Consider the following 19,676-nt stretch of genomic DNA (forward strand, 5'->3'; position numbering starts at 1 on the left):
CAAAATTTTTATGAGCAAATTAAATACACTCCCTTTCTCTGTTCAGTGGTATAGTACTGAGTCGATCACACTTGTCTAGAGTGCTCGAGCGGTATGCTGAGGAGCAAATAAAGTAAAATCTTATCGCAGCTGCTTTGCTGGGGGTAAGGGGCTGGTGCCTGTGTGGTGCACATGTCTATTAGTCTTCTCCTCAGTGCAAGTAGCAACAGGGAAAGTCAGTGCCTTCTTTACAATTTCGCATTAGTTCCACCGGATGGCACCGCTCGAGCGCTCTAGAAAAGTGTGATCGACTCTGTGCACTGAAACCCACTGGCGCCATCTGAAACTTGCAGATACAGTGCTCCAAAAATAGTAGTGCAGTGCTGTTATGATGCCTGTAACAGATGCGATTCACTACTAACTGTGCTTGGCACTTCGGGCAAGTTGTCAGTCATGATGTGCCTGCTTGCTTAGCTCATGGGCAAGTCTAAATATAATCTCAGGAGTGAGAGAACACAGGTTCAGTTTTTTGTCTAATCCATGATATCAGCTCACAGAAGTGCAGCAGTCAGTCAGTGTGTCACAACAGGATCTTCCTCCTGCAAACCTGCATGATTACACATTTCGATGGCATGCAGGTACAGGCCGTGCCACAACTGCAATAACACTGCTGCAAAAGACCTTTGATGTTCACAGTAGCATCCCTTGATATGAACTTGAGCCCAATTTTGAGTCAAGTCTAGCTTGATCATTTGCACACATTCCACATAACAGATTTTCATGACTCCTGTTACTGTGAAAGAGCCATGCGCTTTTAGTGTTACAGATGCTTGCAAGATTTATACAGCCTTTGTCAAAAAATATACAGCCCATCAGATCTACATCCAAGCCAAGTAGCTCGGCATGTTTTGCATCATTGTTTCAAATCTCTTGAAGCTGACAGGACGTCTCATCCTTACCTGCACAGCTTAGGAATTGAAGAGGTGCTAGAAAGTTCCATTGTTTGGCTTCGAAGCGAGGCACTGGGTCATACTTATGACAAAAGCAGTACATGGGAGAGAGGTCAGCTCTTAGAGGGACCCACAGGAGGAAATTCACACCTATGTCCAATAAAAATCTTTTATTAGAGAATACAAAGTCTGTTGGAATTCTTGCCAGGTGCCTATATGGCTCCGGCGACTATCATGGCTGACTCAATATAGAAGTCATCGGTCACACATCCTGCTGGCCAGGTTTTGCAGCTACACAAGCACCTGGCTGTTTTCCTCCTGTGGACAGGTGACGAAAAAAAAAGCAGCATTGGAGCACATATCCGAGCAAGCGATACTGCGTGGAGTCTTACTTCAGTTCAGTTCAGAATAACTTTATTGTTTCAACCGGCCCTCCTACCTACCCTCTCCGGCGCAGCATGCAGGCCTCCGGGAGAGGAGTGGGGGTTTAGTATTTACTACTAGGCTAACACTTAAATTTAAATGAGGCTGCAGCTGCCAGTTGGATCAGTTCCTTTTGCACCCTAGAATCTGGGCTTCTTAATGCTTCATTCCATACTCTGTCATCTTCATACTTGCTTTTTCCTGGAGCTTCTTCGCATTTTCTGATGATGTGATCCATGTTGGCCACTCCTCCACAAAAGATGCGGCTGGGAAATGCAAAAGAGACAAGATAGTCGTGGGCCTATCAATCACACAAGCAGAGGAGCTTGCGATCGCGCTAGCCCTCACCGCTACCAAAGCCAAAGTCATTAGCAACAGCAGAAACGCGGTGATGAACTACTCAAGAGGAAAAATTGACAAGAAAGCAGCCAAAGTAATAGAAGGTGCAATTATAGACAGACATGTTAGAATGCAGACAGAACTGCTCGTCTAGTGTTATCAAGACAAACGCTCTACTGTGATGGAGCAAGCGAGATAGTGGAACAGGAGTACTCTCCTCCAAGGGAGAAGATGGCCAAGCAAAGGGAGGATAGAAGAAGGCTGCCCGCTCCGGACGGGAAGGAGCTAAGCTACAGAGAGTGCAAGATGCTAAGAAGACTACAGAAGAAGACTACAGGCGGGAAAATACCACTCCCCAAGATGGAGAGCATAGAGTTTTACTTTCCACAGCTTAAATGGCTACTGCAAAAGAGTGCAAAGACAGTCTTTCCACCAATTAAACACCAAAAAAACTTGCTCCAGTCTGCCCCAGTTTTCACAACGTATAAACCTGGAAATTAAATCTAATTATGTGTACAGAGGTTATGAACAATGAAGAATCAGTATGCATCTTTTGTGTTAAGCTAGCTCTGGTTTTAACAACTTGGCGTTACAGCGATGCAAGTGCCCCTCAGTTTCAGTATCACACAGATAAGGCATCTGCTTTAATTTCCACTATACACAACCTGCACATGGTGTAGTTTGCTTAAAGAAAGTTGTTTTTCCCAGACTGCCCCAAGAAGCCAGATGTGCAACCAGCACACAAAAATGTACGTGAACATACAGCACAAGTATCAACAAATCTTGTAATAGAAGTGTTGGGAATTTCAAGACATATTTGACAGCATTAAAAAAACACTAGTAGTCTGCAAAGGGCTAAATTTCACCTTTTAAACGCATAATCCATAGACTGTATAATGAAAACTATGGTATCTCTAAACATTCACAACGTATCCCTACCGCCAACCTCACACTACTTATACGAACCTCTTTAACTTTGAGCTGTTTCCTTTTGGCTGAGCAAAGCGAAGTGTTCCTCAGCTAATAACTGCAGCTTCTGCCAGTGCTGTGCTGCATGGCAAGGATACAACAGCAGTCAATTCAAATGAATAACAGCACTCAGGCCAAGACGTATGTGCAGTTAACAGTTTGTAATCGAGCCATGCAGCAAGGTTATATATTCTTAGTTCCATTTTTTCAAACAAATTGTTTGAAGGTGAGGAAATATTAAAGCTCAGAGCTGTGCCAAGGGAGAGATATGCCCCCCCAAATTGTTCCACACAAAAGAGTGTACAGAGGTACAACCAATCAAGTTGTGAAATACGCCACCAGAAAACTTGAGCAGTGAAGTTACCAGCATCAGTGGCATAATGTGTGCACACACTAGTCAGTAGGCAGAAAAATCTAATTTTGCTCACACTTGCATGCAGCTAATACCGTACTTGCTCGGGTGATTTGCACCCTCATGTAATTTGTGCACCGTTAATTTATTACCCGGATTTGTAAAAGAAAGCTTTTGCTCGCAAATTTTGCTCTCCCTGCTGTGCAAGCACACCAGCATGCATGCAGTTGTACTTAGGGCAGGCTTGGGAAGATCGGCGCGGCCGCGTCGCCATGTGTGGCTGTAAAAGGAGAGCGAGTGGTGTAAAAAAAAGTAGGTAATTTGCTTGTAAATTGGTTCCGGTAAAGAAAAGTAAACCGCGCACTGGGGGTAGCTTTCCCTTACGAACGGCTGCAAGAGCAAACTTCTGGTAACCTCCGGAGCATGCGTCGTGCCAGAATCTGAAACTGACGAACTGTTGGCTGTTCTGTTTGCTGCTACCCAGCTGGGCCAAGGGCGTTGTTTTAACACCTTGTATCTTCATTCACCTCCGACTGATTGCTGGCTTTAAGATTGTATCGTTCGACGTTTATCCCTTTGAGCTGCGCATGGGCTATCATGCCATCACGCGAGAAACTACATAATGTGGGTCTGGGGCGAGCGCAGGGGGGAGGGGGGGAGAGTGCGTTGACTTAATTTGGAGTCACCTTTTTCCTTTTTTTTGTCTTTTTTTGCCCAGCAAGGAGCACGAATTGTGGAGCAACGCGTTATGTGGATACTGCATACATTGCGCATTATGACCTTTGTGGAGTTTTTTAGGTCGTATTCGCAGAATCTCTACATTATTTGCACACCCTCTTTTTCAAGCCTTAATTTTAGGAACAAAAGTGCATATATTATGCAAGTAAATACGGCAGTATGTTCACTGCATGGTGCAACGTTTCTAGGTCATGTCTAGTTCTCCCACTGTGCTGCAGCAAACAGTAAGATGTTTCATGCAATGTAACAGTAATATCACTGAAGATCTGGTCTTACTGCAGATGGCCAAACCTTATGTGAGGAGCAATAGCTGCAACTGAGAGGTGACCTGCCAAGACACATGATGAGAATGCAGACCGCACTCAGTGCCCCGGTACCCCTCAAAGTGCCTCGAAGGTCCTGCCCTCTGAGTATACAAAGCATAAGTGTTACTTGAATAAAGGTGACAGCTGCTGCTGCTACTGACCTACTACAGCCTCAAAGTGCCTGTCAGGCTTCGCTTTACCTTCAGTTATCTGCTAGGCCCCTTACAAAGTCTAATCTTGCAGTAGGTTGTGCATGAGCTGTGAGAACTATTGACGGAAGCATAAGGTTTTTACAGATGCAGAAACAATTGCAACCAAAAATCTGATCGATTAATTCATTCATGTGTCTGCTTTAGTTAAATGCTAGACAAAATATAGCACTCTGGATATGAACTAACATCTGGCAATCATTGACATTACAGTTTATATTTGATGTACTGTTTAAAAACACCATAGAATTATGACGTCTTTTTTTTCCCCCATGAAAGTGTTGAAAGGTACCTTGAATGTGTCTTATTAAAACTATGCCGGTGGGGTCACAGCTATCATTATAGACCTTTCCAACCTGTGTGCCGCCATATTGCTTGTTGGCCTGCCTTTTGTACCTGGGACTGCCAAGTGCTCCCTAGGCGCCACGTCACTGATCACTAATCCAATGTGTGTTCCTGCCACAGGTACGGTGGATTGGTAACACCAGGTGTGAAAAGGCCAGTGAGCAGCACGGCAGCGTCCAGGTTGAAAAGGTCAAGTAAAGGAGTACAGACACCATGTTTTCTAATGTGAACTAAAATTTGAACAGCCATGTTGATTGTATCAACAAGCTGTAAATAATTTATAATTGAATTTTTTTTTAATGTTGTTTCTGTTTAAACAGCCAAACAATAGCCGTGATGTAAAAGACGAGTTGAGGTCACCTACGGCATACAAAAACTGAAGTATGGTTGCCATTTTCTTCATTTTACTTCACCCCAACTCTTATGCAAGCCTGCCCAAGAATTGGAATGAAAAAATGGACAAGCAGTGATTATACTCCAGTTTTTGTATGGCTCAGACGGCCTCAACTTTTTTTTATGTCACCTCTACTCCCTTAACACCTTTTCTACATCAACATCACAATTTTCAAGACCTTAAAATTTGAAACAACACATCAAGGCTATGTGGTCAGTAGTGTGAAATAAATCCTCAGTAGATCACACAGTGTCAGCAAAGCTGCCTGTGGCATATTTTGGCATCGTGAGAAAGCAGCTGCATACTGCGAACCACCAGGCCATTATGCACTTAAGGAAAACAGCAGGTGATCCTCTAGTGGGTAATGACATGGCAGTCATGCCTTCACAAGTACCTGCCACACTGAAGAAGTTAATTCCACTTGTGTAAACATGTTTGAACATTCCACAAACTGACCTATGAGTGCAAGAGCTGCAAAGTCAACTCTGAAACCATTCATAGGTTAAGTAAGTCTTACCACTGTTTGCAATGAGCTTGTTGATATGCTGTTGTAGCTTTTTATGGCGGTCTTCAAACCAAGCTTTCAGGCTGTTACTTCATCACAGAGGCAAGACTGCAGGCAGGTATTTAGACAGTTATTCAGTATGCATTGTTCACATCTTAAACACACTTTACAAAAAAAAAAAAAAAAAAAAGACTGGGAGGAAGAAAATGTGTACCAGCTGTAGCACACCATAAAGAACATCACAGGAAGGGCAATTCCAATGAGTATTCCAATGAGTATTAGCAGAGACAGGACAAATATACCTTGCCCGGGGAAAATTACTGGAAATCCAGAGACCGCGTCACTTCGGGCATGTTACTTCACGAACACGTTTTGGTTGCAGTGCACCGGTAGAGAAGAGGGTTTTAAGTTACTAGCACATACACCTTCTTATCAAGATTTACTGCCATTTCATATCGCAAGAATTAGCTACCTTTTGAAAGTAGCCAGTTCTTGGTTTAATTCTTGCTTTGCTTTTGTTCACAAGTGTCGTTTAGTGCTTGATTATACAGCTGCACACTTTTTTGATATGATGACTTGTGTGTGCCGTTTCTTTTACTAATTTTTCAGAACTCCATACCTATAGTTTGTACGTACTGCTAAAACATTCCACTCCTGTAAGAGCCTAACAAATGCTCACAGTAATGTTAACTAGATAAACAAGTCATTGTTTAGCCTCATTTGATTTTCCTCAGAAATATTTTTTAATAGAGAACAGAACCATCCGCTATAACTTGACACAGACAGAAAGGTCATTGAAAGTACCGTCACAATTAATTACAATAAATAAAATAAGTTAAAGTCCAAGAAGAGATTCTTGGGGGACTCTGAATATCCAAGAAGAGGTTCTTGGGGGACTCTGAATCAACTTGAATGCTAGCTGCGCATAAAAAAAGTGGCACTGGTTTAAAAGATCGGTCTTGATCCAGGCTAGTATCATAAAGATTTTTTATTACACAGCTGAATTTGTAAATTACCTTTTTGTGCAAAACCTTGTCGTATGCCTTGCAAACAACAATAATACTGAGTAAGTTTGTTTTCTTTTATGAACTGCCATTCGAAATTATGAATCCCTTCTACTAGCTATGTACGTGTTCAGTATCCACTTCTGAGGTCACACTGCACAGCTCACGTCATGTTGTTTCTCAAAAAAGTCAGTTAAGTATTCGCAAATAATACACTGAATTAGTCTGCATGCAAGGCAATAGTCCTGAACACACGCCTTGTCACCTGTCTACCAGTCATACAATAAAACACCTTGAGTTATAGATATATAGAATAACAACCACGTACAGGGTGTACCCAGAAAGTAATGCAATTATCTTTTTTTCGGGTGCTGCTATCAGTCCTACCGCACTCAGATTGGCTGGGTTAGGTGGGGGAGATTCAGCTTTTCACCACTGCCTAGCGCGGTCTGCTCCAAGCTCTGGGAGCGTCAGGATCGCTGTTCCTGTATACCTACTGATAGCGCTTGTGTCACAACCTGTGATGGCATCCACACCGAAACAACTGTACGCAGTCAAGTTCTGTGCTAAACTCAATAATAGTCTTGCCGACACCTACTAAATGATTCAGCAAGTCTACGGGAATTGTGCTTTGTCACATTCTCAAGTTTCAAGGTGGTTGAAGGCATTTAAGGCAGGCCGGGAAGACGTCAATGATGAATACCGCTCTGGTGGCCATCAACGAACAAAAGTGATGAAAATGTGTCTCAAGTTCGTGTCTTTTGAACACCGACCGTCGAATGAGTGTGCCGATGATAGCACACTCTCAATATTCCAAAAACCACCGTGTGCACGACATAAGTACGTGGATGTGCTCGAGAGATTAAGAAAAAGGGCCCTTCGAGCGCGAAAGAAGATTGCCGACACCTGGAAGTTGCACCACAACAACGCTCCCAGCCACACTTCTCTGCATGTACGGGAGTTCCTGGCCAAGCACAACTTAGTGACGCTGCCCCAGGCCCCCATAGTCTCGACCTGGCTACGGCATGCCTTTTCCTTTTCCCACGGATCAAGAGCGGCCTGAAAGGAGTTCGTTTTCGCAACACTGAAGCGATCCAAACCGCCGTGACAAAGGCTCTAAATGAGGTTCCTGTGGACGCCTTCCAGGATGCGTACAGTGCATGGCAAAGCCGCTGGCAAAAACGTGTACATGCCATAGGGGACTACTTACTACTTTGAAGAATTTTAAACATTTGTACCGATCTCTTGAATAATTTCTACAGATAAAATTGCATTACATTCCGGTCACGCCCTGTATACTAGGAACATGAGCGTGTGTACTGTTTCAGAAAAAAATTTGGGATGTCTGGACCAGGCGATTTCTTAATATCAAATTTAATTAATAAACGAAATACTTATTTTTGGATATTACTACAATAAAGATAAGGGACTAATAGAAAACAAATGGTAGAAGGTGACCAATGCCTCCAGTGAAAATATACCTGGGATGGTTATTAAAAGCAATACATGCTTCATTATCATCTTGTGCACATGTAATTACCACCTATCACAAATGCATCAGTAAGGCTAGAACTCAGCACAATGAAGCTTAAAAAATTTTTCAGGTGACATTTTAATGAACGAAGGAAGTTGAGCATTACAACAACTTTTTTTGCCAAGTCCTATTTGTTGTTTCAATTGTCCCAACCCTTTGTTAATAACCGGAACTGTGCAACAGCTGATTTTGATCTTTTCTTCTGGTGTTTCAGTGTTCCCTTAAAATGCTATGATTCTTTACTGATCCAAAGACGAGGCTAAGAGGACAGGATGTCTTGGATATCTTCGGCACATAATACTGAATGCATTCATAGTCTATGCTCTTGAAGAAGAGCCAAAAATCCCCAAGACTGTATGGATTGTTTCTGAAATTGTTATAAAGTCAAGAATTGATTTATTACCTCTCCATGAGAAATTACATTAATATTAAATGCCACCACGATGGTCTGAAAGCACTTGCATCTATCTCATATATGGGAGGTGCTAGGTTCGATCCCCAGTGGCACTAAGTACCCGCTGGTTTTCCGATGGAAAAGGCTTCCCCTAGCTGGCCTGGTGGTCAGGTTTCTTTGGGATGAAAACACCGGGAAAAGAGCCTCTCTCAAAATGTTCATTTGTTGGTTCTCTCACCTGCTTGATTTCCTCAAGTGTCACGCTTTTATTTAAAACCAGAGAAAAGAAAAGGGGGTGGCGGGGGGGTTGATAAAAATATGTCCCTGCCGACATTCTAGTCTTCAGTTCAGGCAAGAAAACTCAATGCAATGTAAAGAGTATCCTGCAAGCGTGTGGAAATTATCTGCATGCACCACAGTGAAGGCACACCTTGGCTTGCACAATTAATTCTTATGTAAAAATGCATGAGCTGAGTACCTGCATGAGCCCAATTTATTTCACAAGCTTCAACACTTCCCATAGCTACTGTGCTCCTTGGTTTTGAGCTTTTAATTTCTACCAACAAAAAGTGGAAGTTAAGCCTGCTGAAAAGTTTTTTCATGCCAGATGAAAAAAAAGCCTTATTTGCAACATTTTTAGCTATGATGCAAGGTTAACATCTGTTTGTACAGAGACACAATAAAAATACAAAGGTGATAACCATGCCTAGTGTCTCACCAATCTTCAGCTGCCCGATGAAGTTGCACCTCTTCTAGCAAACTGCCCTTTATATGACAAAGTTCGACCGAAAGGCTTGTCGTGTGGAATGTGCGTAGTCTTTGAGCAATGCCTGGCATTGAGGTAACTCCCTCTCCTAGCAGAAATGAAAAGAAAAATGCAAATGAAGGAAGATGAACTCTAATCCTGCCTTTTCTCAGCATTCAGATGCGTCCATTTTTTTTTAAGACAGTTTTTTCACTCCAACCATTTAACTTTTTTGACTGTCTGGTGATGCTCCCCATAGTTTCACTGTGAAACCTGATTGGCAAGCTTGGACAGCATTTACTGTGATGAAAGCCATCTGGCTTGGTTTAGTCAAGCTAGCTTAGCCAATGACACTGGGTCACTGGTTATATACCAACGCACCAAGCTGACATGACAGAAGTGACATGCAATTGCATGCTACATATGATACTGCAAAGTAGTTCACATCATAACTCATGGCATCACCAACAGTTTCTTCTCTTTGTGTGCGTAACAATCAAATGAAAGCATATAGCATTGCTGACCACTTCTGTAATTTTTTAGCTTATTCTACAAAACATAATTAATTATGACTAAAATTTATGTTATTGCCCCTCTAAAAAATTTCTAAAAAAGCACAGCCTTCTGGAGCCTTACTTTTGCGAGGTTTCAAAAAGCTGGCTCTTCTCAGTCAGTCTTGTCGACAATAGCATAGATGCAGCCCTAAAATATAAAAGGAAAGAAAAGCAATCAAGCTCAGCAGTCAACTGAAAAAGCAAGACCAGAAGATATCCTGTACTACCAACCGTGTAACATAGAATCCCAGAAAAGTAGCATCTACGTACAAATTACTAGTTATTTTTTCTGTGCTCTGCAATCTGGCGACGTATGACCTCATATTAATAATGTAAGAAGAAAGGATCAACAATTTGGGACGAAACATATCCGAATTAATGCATGTTGACTTTAAAGCAGGAGTTTTCTATCAGATCGCTCTCACGTTCTGTCGTTCTAGCGACCTATCTGATCGCTCCCTCAGCACTATCACATTGGTCTAATGGGATGGTGCTGGAAGAAAAGTATTGTAGTAAGGTGGGCTAGTCGATACATGGTTCGAACTGAAGGCACAGCGCACGAAGGACGGGACTAAGAAAGAGACAAACACAGTGCTGTGTTTGTCTCTTTCTTAGTCCCGTCCTTCGTGCGCTGTGCCTTCAGCTGGAAGAAAAGGTTGTATGAGCACGAATTACTGCCCAGAAATAGTACCAGAAACGATCACATCTGCTTTATTATCGTGAAGCTCGCAAGTGCACGGCCATTCTCATAACTTGTTTAGATAAGGCATGACTGCATAGCTGTCAATGAAACCCGCCCCCAAAGATAAAAAGAAAAAAGAGGAGCTTCAAGTTCAGCATCATGCTGTGAACAAATTCTGCATTTTAGGCAGTTTCTGCTGAAATAAAGGTCACAAGCCAACACAGATTTGACTAGTTTTCCATTGATAGCCATTAATATTTTTTTATTGTTTCTGCTCACAATTCTGTTTTGTTTACATTTTGTTTGACGTTGATGGAACATCGCTACTTCTCATGGTGCTATTCAGTTTTAATGCTTAACTGTTTCAGTACATTTTCTTTCACTTTTGTTGCTTGTAAACCTTCACACCACGGATGACTCCATTTTCATTCCTTCAAGGCATTTTATATCACATATGAAGTTCTCTGCAACTAATATATTCCTTGCTTGTTTTGTGTTGCACTAACCTAACACATTTCTCTGCATTACCATTGCCATAGACAATCCACACCTGAACACGCTTTGGATAAAACAGGTAAGTGTCATACTCATTTAGTACTGAATAAAACCCACTATCAGATGCCACCTGAGTGTAAAATTGGAACACAAACAAACCAACAATTTAACTGTAGGAATAATTTACACCTGTCTCACATAGTAAAACATATTCAATATTTCCATTCATAGCCACAGAAGGCAAAATTACATGACAGACACCGTGAAGCAAATGCTCAAATCTGGCTAAGAAGGGTTCATCTCAGATGATAAGAGCAAAATCTGTAGTGTAAACATGTGCACAAGGTCAGTAACCTAATTGATGACAGCATTTTAGCTAAATTACTTAGAATAATTCCTGCGCTATAAGTATGTGCCACTAATTAATTCAAGTGCAAACACAGTTTGGGTCATCGACACAGCTATTTGAAAAAGACCAATTAATAACATCAAGAACAGCCAATTATTAAGAATAACTTGCTTAAATTTCCTATACATTACTTATAATACATTAGTTCTAATGGTGACACCTGCACAAGCAGTGGTTTAACTAAGAATCAAGCACTTTGTGTTAACGTTTATTTCTCCTTACTCCTGCAATGAAAGTACTGCTGCTAGTTATTAATAGCACGTTGCGTACTATTGCCACAGTTTCAGCCATTCTAACTTGTATAGGCTGCATACACTGGTTCAAAACAAGCACTAAGCTCTTTACAGTGCACCAATACTTCCGTTAACCATGCGAATTAAAACCAGGCTCCGTAGCACCAGTTTATGCCCCATGAAATATAATATGTAACTGGCAGTTTTAAGTGCCAGCAAGCTTATAATGCAATGCTACTGAGTACAGGGCCGAACCAGCCTCAGAACTCTTCACCTTGTAGCCTCCTTATTAAACGTACATCATAAATGCACACTATAATGCACAATAGAGCAACTCCAGCACTTTCACCCTCAAACCTACTAGCAGTGCCGTCAAGGTTGTCCATACGCACCAACACCTTGCTGGATTCTCTTGCCAGCCTGCTCCCCATCAGCCAACAGAGCCCGAATTGACCTGCACAGACAAAGACAGTCTACTATTGGCAACTGTGGCTCAAACTGCATATACCTGACTCCTTGTTACCAGGAGAGCTCCAGCAGAACCACAGGTACAAAAACTACGCACTTTGCCAATTTCCAGGTTTTGTAACTTTTGATCCACTATCACAGAACAGTTTCTACTAAAAGACATTCAGCTGAGGCAGCGCCTCCTCTATACTTTCTGTGCCTGGGAGAACGAGAGGCGAACAATGGGAGCCCGCCGTCGAGGCTAGTACGGCCTTTCGCCGCCACGCGCCGCCACCGGAGTAGGATCACTGCCGCGCCGTCGCTCATAGAAACGCAGACCGTTCGCAGCTGTTCTGTCGTTGAGTTTTTGGCTGCATTCATGTCGTTTCAAGTACAATCAAAACTTTTTTTAAAAGGGAGCTCAGAAGCGCTTGTCGCTAAGGGTAACCGGAACATTTTAGTCGTGTCTTTCGCTGCTACTGCTGTGCAATGCGCTCGCGCGTCGTCTGCTGCGCTGATATGACAGCGCGCGCCTGCTTAAATCCACTGCGTGGAAAATTGTTCTGTCACCTTTAAGTTCGCTTGTCTGAGGGTCGTTATTTGAAAGCAGTACTTGGCAGCAGCTAATACTGAAAGCTTGGGCTCTGAAAGAGCTCCGTCGCGTGCTGTTGTTTACTCATGTAAGACGCACGTAAAACGGTACCTGATCCCGCGTTTCCTTCGTAAAGTTTTTGAGAGTTACCTTTATCGCCACCGAAGCCAGAGTTGGCGCCAGAAAATGTGGAGTTTTGCCAACTGGTTTCATCATTTGATCTGCCGCGCACTTCCTGCAAGACTGCATGGTGTCTCGAGTCGCATCGTTGACGCTCAACTTGAGCGTGTATGGTAGGCGCGAAAAATGCGCCCTGCTGTCAGTGCCACCAGGTATGTAACGTGAGACGCTGCATCATCTGCCTGCACATAACGCTGCGCAGATATAAAGGTTCATATATTCAATATCAGGCCATCCTCAGAGCCTCGCGTACTTTCGCGAAAGGGGCTTTTCTGTGAAGTGTTTAACTACGTCATGCTTGTCACTGGAATTGAATGCGTAGTTGCAGAGAAGCGGCCTCAGGAAACGAACCGATATAAGGTTCATGAGCTCGTCGACGCCATCGCTCTTGCACTTCAGCAACTTTGAAGCACAAAGGGCTGGGACAGCGTGCTCTACTAATGTAGTGATAGGCTTTTTCAAGGTCTGATCGTCCTGCAGGGCGCGGTCAGCAAAAGCTCTTAATGTGTCGAGAAAGAAGAGAAGTTGATCTGACAGGTACAGCAGCCCACCTCGGTCTTGGCTGCGGGTGAACTGAAGGAGTGGCTGGTTGCTAACCGGCTTCGTACACTAAGTAAGGCAGTTCTCGCAATCCATATGCTCGCCAACAACTCGTGCAATGTAACCGCCCACATAAGCGGTAGCCGAGATCTGAAGCGATGGCAGGTGCTGTGGCAAAATTGTGGTAGTAAGCCTCAGAAGCACCTATCTTGCTCTCGACAGCTTCGGCGCTGCTTGCACAGTCGACGTCAGAGGAGGCTTTGGAGCTGAAGTAGAAGTTGGTTGCGCAGAAGAAAGGACGTCAGCGGGTAGTCTTGGCATCAAAGAACATTCTTTGGGGCAATATTGGATGCTGAATTAGACGCAGCGATCCCGGTCTTCAGTAGCTTTTCGAGACCTGACAATGCAGCCCGAACATCCAACATGTCGTTACACCCGGATGACATTCGCAAACTACCAAACAGGGATTCAATAGGATCGCTGCTGAATTTTCGGGTGGGGACGAAAAAGAAGTCTTCAGTCTGCATGCTGACTGAAGAGTTCTTTTTCGTCCCCACCCGAAAATTCAGCAACGATCGTATTGCAGATATTTGACACACGCCACTGTAGAATAAATAGGTAGTGATCAGAATTGCCTGATAGGTTTCGTCTGTGAGAAATTCACGGGTATGCCCAGATCTTTTTTTTTAGCCCTTCTAAATACATAGGGAAAGTGACTTCAAGCCATTCAAGCCGCGGATCAGCACTGTCGCCGAATTGGCGAGCATCCGGAAAATGTTGGTGTATGTGCTGCGTCGTGTTGCTGATGTCGTGAAGCACGAACCACCAATAAACGTTCTTCCTGAACGTAATGGTTGGCCCTGCAGCTGAAAATGACACGGCAGAAGTGCGCCCAGCCTGATCCTTGAACAAGAAACAAGAATCGTAATCCGTGCGGCCGATCAGCAGTAGCCGAGCTTCTCGTATCCTCGATGAGCGCGGGCATCGAGGCACCCGCCGCGCGCGACGTATTCTACTCACACAGCGCCTCCTTGCGGCAGCCGCGAGCGGCGGCAGAGCCAGCGCCCGACGGCCTGAGGAGAGCGTTCGCCCAGGCACAGAAAGTATAGAGGAGGCGCTGGCTGAGGTGCTTTAATGCTCTTATGACATTCAGAAGAATGGTTTGGTTTATGGGGCTTTAACGTACCAAAGTGACTCAGGCTATTAGGGATGTCATAGTGAAGGGCTCCAGAAATTTTGACAACCTGGGATTCTTCAACGACATTCAGAACAATGAGCTGTGGTATTCACAGCATGCCACGCAGAAAAACATGAGAACCTAAGCATTTCAAAAAAGTATAAAATTAAAAAAAGTATAAAATTTCCTCTTGTCGCAATGCAAGCGTGCTAAAAGAGAACAGTTTTTGACCCGCTATTTACATGACTTAAAATGTGCGAGTGAAGCTACTATCATTGCCCACCTACAAATCCATTCACAGAAAAATTAAAATGGTTCTTTTTATATAACTTTGGCAACATATGAGACACCACATGGGTGCTTACTGCTGTATACCATAAAGGCTAGGCCTCTGTTACTTTACACCTCACAGCAAGCCTGTCCGCCTCCATTACCTTACATACTTGATGCACTCACCAAGAGCATATTAACTTAGTCCATATATGATTTGTTCACAATGAGACAATTTTTACTGTCTCCTGGTATGCAAAAATCATAAAAATCATTGCACAGAAATAATTAAATTTCAAGAAAGGCAACTGCAGCACTGAATATGTCAATACACCTTGTAATCCTATTCGTGTTCGATTCATCTTGGCTAATGGTTTTTTTTTTGTTCACAGAATGAATCTTCCTTGACAGATGCAGTTCAGCTTTCCTTGACAGATGCAGTTCAGCTGAACTTAAATCGGACACCTCACCCAGTTAGACTCTTATTTCTCTGTAGCATAAATCAACCACCACACATGAAATTTTGCAAAAACTTCTTAAAACCTTCCTGCTAGTAATCACAGTCTTCACTTCAAGTTTCATGCAAGAAACATAAGAATGAAAACACAAAAGCTAGACCATTTCTTCTAAATCCAGAACACTTACATGCAAACACTACAGCACACAACTTAGACACAGAAAGTTTAAACTACTTATGAAACAACTGACTGTTTACAAGCACTAAGAACAAATGCTGGATTGCTGAGTAGTTTAAGCAGTGTAACGCGAGGTTCAGGAACAGCTGAAGTATTACTCTCACTCTTCTTCCATGGTAACCACCTTCTCGTTATGCATTCTCAGCTCTCTATTCATGTTCTTCTCTTTTGATCTGACTAGTGGTTCCCATGGCAACCCTCCACTGGTTGTGCAGACTACTACTTAAGGGAAAAAAATAGCGCACACAAGAAGTATGTCTTACCAACATGCCCAAGCCTCATCTCTTCAGACTACTACTACTACTACTACTACTACTACTACTACTACTACTGCTATTACTACTACTACTACTACTAGCTGCTACTACTACTACTACTACTACTACTGCTACTGCTACTACTACTGCTACTACTACTACTACTACTACTACTACTACTACTACTACTACTACTACTACTACTACTACACCGAAGTGAAACCAAGAAACGGGTGCCTCACAGCTGCCGCTGTAAAATAGGACTAGGAAGAAATGATTTTCAAGACCTTTTTCAGTATTTCAAGGAGTGTTGGGATGTTCTGTTTTAAGGGTTCCCTAAAACTATTTCTATTTCCCATGAATATGCGTGAATGTGCTTGGAGGCAAAACAAGAAATAAATGGAACACTGTCTGTCTTCCTTGTTTTTAATCCTCTTGCCAACCACTGTTTCTTAACCTTGGGATCTGGTACCATCCAGCTTACGATACCCGAGCCCTTTGTTTCCAGGTAAAATTCTATTTTTCACTATCCCTGACTGCTATTAGAAATGGTACTATCCCAAAATTATGTTTTTGGTTATTGCACAAATGTGTGCACCCAGTCTCCAGAGTCATTTTCGAGACCACAGTATCTATAAAATATTTTAAAGGTAAATAAACATAGCTTCCCAGCATGCTGAAGGTGCCATATGGAACAGAGCAGATACCTAAGATAAATTTTAGAGCAGTGCACGTTAATAATAGCATAGAGCTATTAATCATCTTTTAATCATTGCCCTCTGTAGTGTTTCACATCAGGACAAGTGCCTTCAGGACACATAGTACCTGCAAGAAGTAAGCCACCAGGATACAGGTAACACTGACTAGACGTCTAACAAACTGTTGTATCAACCACTGCCCTGTTCTAATATCCTTTCACCTTTGAAGTGGCAGCTGTGACAAAGTTAGAAATTTTATTTCATAGTCAACAAGGACTGGCATAGACATGAAAATAGTGCCTGGAGATGGCAATTATGTGACATAATAACTTTAATGAATACAAACAGAGAGGAAACATTATCTGGTAAATAAACATTCCCTTGGAGTCGCTTGCCATTTACCATTTGTTTGCGACAATAATTAAGTAAATATTTAGCAACAAAATAAACAATCATGCATATCCTGAGTGGTAAAAGTAACCATGAAAAGAATAGCACCTTATTTTTATTCCTAGCAATTTGAAAACAGTGAAACCAAAAAATGAAGGATCCTAGGCCACTTCTTCATATGCATGTGTCAGCAGAGTGCACCCGCTGCAGTGCTGTGAGGAAGCTGTTCATGTGATACTTTAGTGAATTATCTGTCATGTGCCATAGAGGAGGGAGCTCCACTATGAGACAGGGCAAGAAGATTGGTTTAGAGGAGAGGAAAGACGCAGCCTTCTTGGGAGAAGCGATGGAAGAGGGAATGAATGGAGAGAAAAAGAGGTGCTGTAGCTCCCCTTTGAAATAATTAGACCACCTGGGTATTAGTCGCTGTGAGGAAAGGAAATGGCGCAGCAATTGTCTCGCTTCTCGATGACACCTCCTCGTCCGTGCCCTTAGGGAAGGGAAAAATTAAGGTGGGAGTGAAGAAGAGAGAAAGAGGTGCCGTAGCTCCTCTTCGAAATAATTTAGACCACCTGGGTATTAGTGGTTTTGAGGGAAGGTAATGGCGCAGTTACTGTCTCATTTCTCGGTGGACGCCGCGACCGCGCAGTTAGGGAAGGGAGAAATTAAGGTTGGAGTGAAGAAGAAGAGTGAAAGAGGAGCACAGCACATGGGCGCCTTTTTTTGTGTTTCGCCGCCATCGCAACGGGGTCGCCGCGGTCGGGTTCGAACCCGGGTCGCCCGGGTATCTTAACATGCACTGACATGTCACGCCAGGATAGAGAAGGTATGAATAGGGAGGGGGAGGGAACGTGGCAGGCCACCACACAGGGTGCAGTAGACCCTAGTGACGCCACTGATTGCGGCGACAGCTCCAAACACGAAAAAACACCTACTTTTTTGCTGTCTCCACCGCTCACGCCCGAGATACGGACGGACGGGCTAGAGTAGTACCTACTCCGCTGTCGTCATCCAACGCCTTTCAGCGCACCATCCCCGAGAAGTCGCTAGCTTTGCCGAAGTGTACCTAGACAAACGCATCAAACGATTCGCGCTACCTAACAAGGTCAAGATCATCCCTAACAGCGCTTTAGCAGCCGAGAAATGTTGCTTGGCCGGCTCGCAGTGCCAAGCACGGTAGCTGGGCAGCTAGGTACTCTACGGGAAAGCTAGTGACTTTTTAGCGGACGTCGACACATTGAGGGGCTTTTTTTTTCTCTCTCCCCATTTCTCGCGGCGCGCCCGACTCAAACTTTGCTCAAAGTAGCCGATGCTGCATGCGGCCTTTAACTCCTTTCAGAATTTGAAAAAAGGCCGAAAACAAACGAGCAGGACTGCAATGCGACCGCTAATGGGATGTTGAAGGGAAGGCGCCCGTCTCTGCGCTTTTCGTAACAGCGAAGTATCAAGCGCGAATATGCAGGCATCCAAGTGCATGCAAGTAAAAGGTCGAGCGTGCGCCGCCAGCTTATAGGTCTGCGTCACTGGCTTGTGGGCGCGAAAACGGCGCACTTTTCTGGAAGCTTGGGCCTAGCGCTCGTAGCCTACCTCCACTGCATAGCCACAGAAATTAAGTTGTCCCAGACCTTATGCTGATCCGTGCTGGCGAGAACGCAGTTGGTTCTTTCACGCCTTTTCTTAACGCCTGCGGATAATCTGCAGATGGCGTCTATGCTAGCGCTACATCGGCAATGAGCTTCGCTTACTACGAACAAAGCTGGCATTCGAGAAAGTATTCCCACTCCCTTGTGCGTTTAACAAAGCACAGGAAAATTCACCCGCTTTGCCGTGGAAATGACACGAGCAACGCTGATAACTGCACAAAACTATTTAGAAATAAAATTAAAGCATGTCACTTGCACGTAGCGGACAAGACCTACATAAGTTGGAAGCAGCCGAGAAAATTACCGATTACCGGCCTGAGACTTGATTTTCAGGAGTCGCTGCTGTTACCTTCACTCTATCAATGAACGGTTACAACTTTTTTTTTTTTCTCAAGTGCCAGCACAATCACGCGGTGATCCAAAGGAGCGATTGATTCACGGATCTGAGCAGGTTGAATGCGAGCTCTCTCCATAGACACGAACGGTGAAATTAAATGAACGCTGGGAGCGCTACTTACATGACATCTTAGAAGCCAGAAAGCCGTGTGTACCGTGCAAACATGCATGTATGAATCTCTTAACACTCCTGTCTGCAAAAATACTGAGAGTGCTCTTGAAACGCCGAGGATGCACTGCTCTATGACACATGTCAACATGACTATGCAGTACCTGGCAACACTGTAGCTTGGCTGCTGAAACATCTTTAAACGTCTAGCCACAATGAAGCAATACAAAAAAAAAAACGCTGCGGTCTTTAAAAACAAAATAATTGTAAACATAATAAAATTAAAAAGATTTTAATAATAAAAAATTGGCAGCATACACACAATGACTAAAAACTGGAATTAATCAATCTTCAAAAATCTGGCAACAATGGTCAATAAATGAGTGCATGTGTCAGGCAACCATGTACTAATTAACAATTTTATGTACAAATAAAAGTGAAAATTTATACAATTTATAACAAAGTTTATTTATTAGTTAGAATAAAAGTAATACAGTAAGTTTCTATAAAATGTGCAAGAAAATCTGGCAACGTACACAATTTTAATCTTAAAGTCCGGCAACAAACTCCATCACTGTCGCGCATGGTCGCGCATGCGTCGCGAGAGCAAGTGACTGTTGGGAAACAAAGTATGAACGTCGAGAACATTTTTAAACGCATTAATTTTGTAACTTCGTCAATATATTTTGTGTCCACTTTTGACAGAAGAACAACAACGCCACTT

The 19,676-nt window shown here is 43.2% G+C and overlaps 1 long non-coding RNA gene across 6 annotated transcripts; it reads right to left on the reverse strand.

The window, feature by feature from the left end:
* Positions 1-1,326: 1,326 nt before the first annotated feature.
* Positions 1,327-19,125, reverse strand: LOC149353841 (uncharacterized). Of its 6 annotated transcripts, XR_016291111.1 has the most exons (8): positions 18,966-19,125; positions 11,951-12,012; positions 9,822-9,887; positions 9,159-9,294; positions 5,521-5,616; positions 3,246-3,292; positions 2,658-2,741; positions 1,327-1,618 (listed from the first exon to the last, which is right to left on the reverse strand). It is a non-coding gene; the product is annotated as an uncharacterized LOC149353841 (long non-coding RNA). The 6 variants fall into 6 exon arrangements; XR_016291112.1 differs by lacking the exon at positions 3,246-3,292; XR_016291109.1 differs by having other exon boundaries at positions 2,658-3,292.
* Positions 19,126-19,676: the final 551 nt, after the last annotated feature.

This window comes from Amblyomma mixtum, chromosome 3, assembly GCF_055824585.1.
Source record: "Amblyomma mixtum isolate Tamu chromosome 3, ASM5582458v1, whole genome shotgun sequence".
Classification (NCBI taxonomy): Eukaryota; Metazoa; Arthropoda; class Arachnida; order Ixodida; family Ixodidae; genus Amblyomma; species Amblyomma mixtum.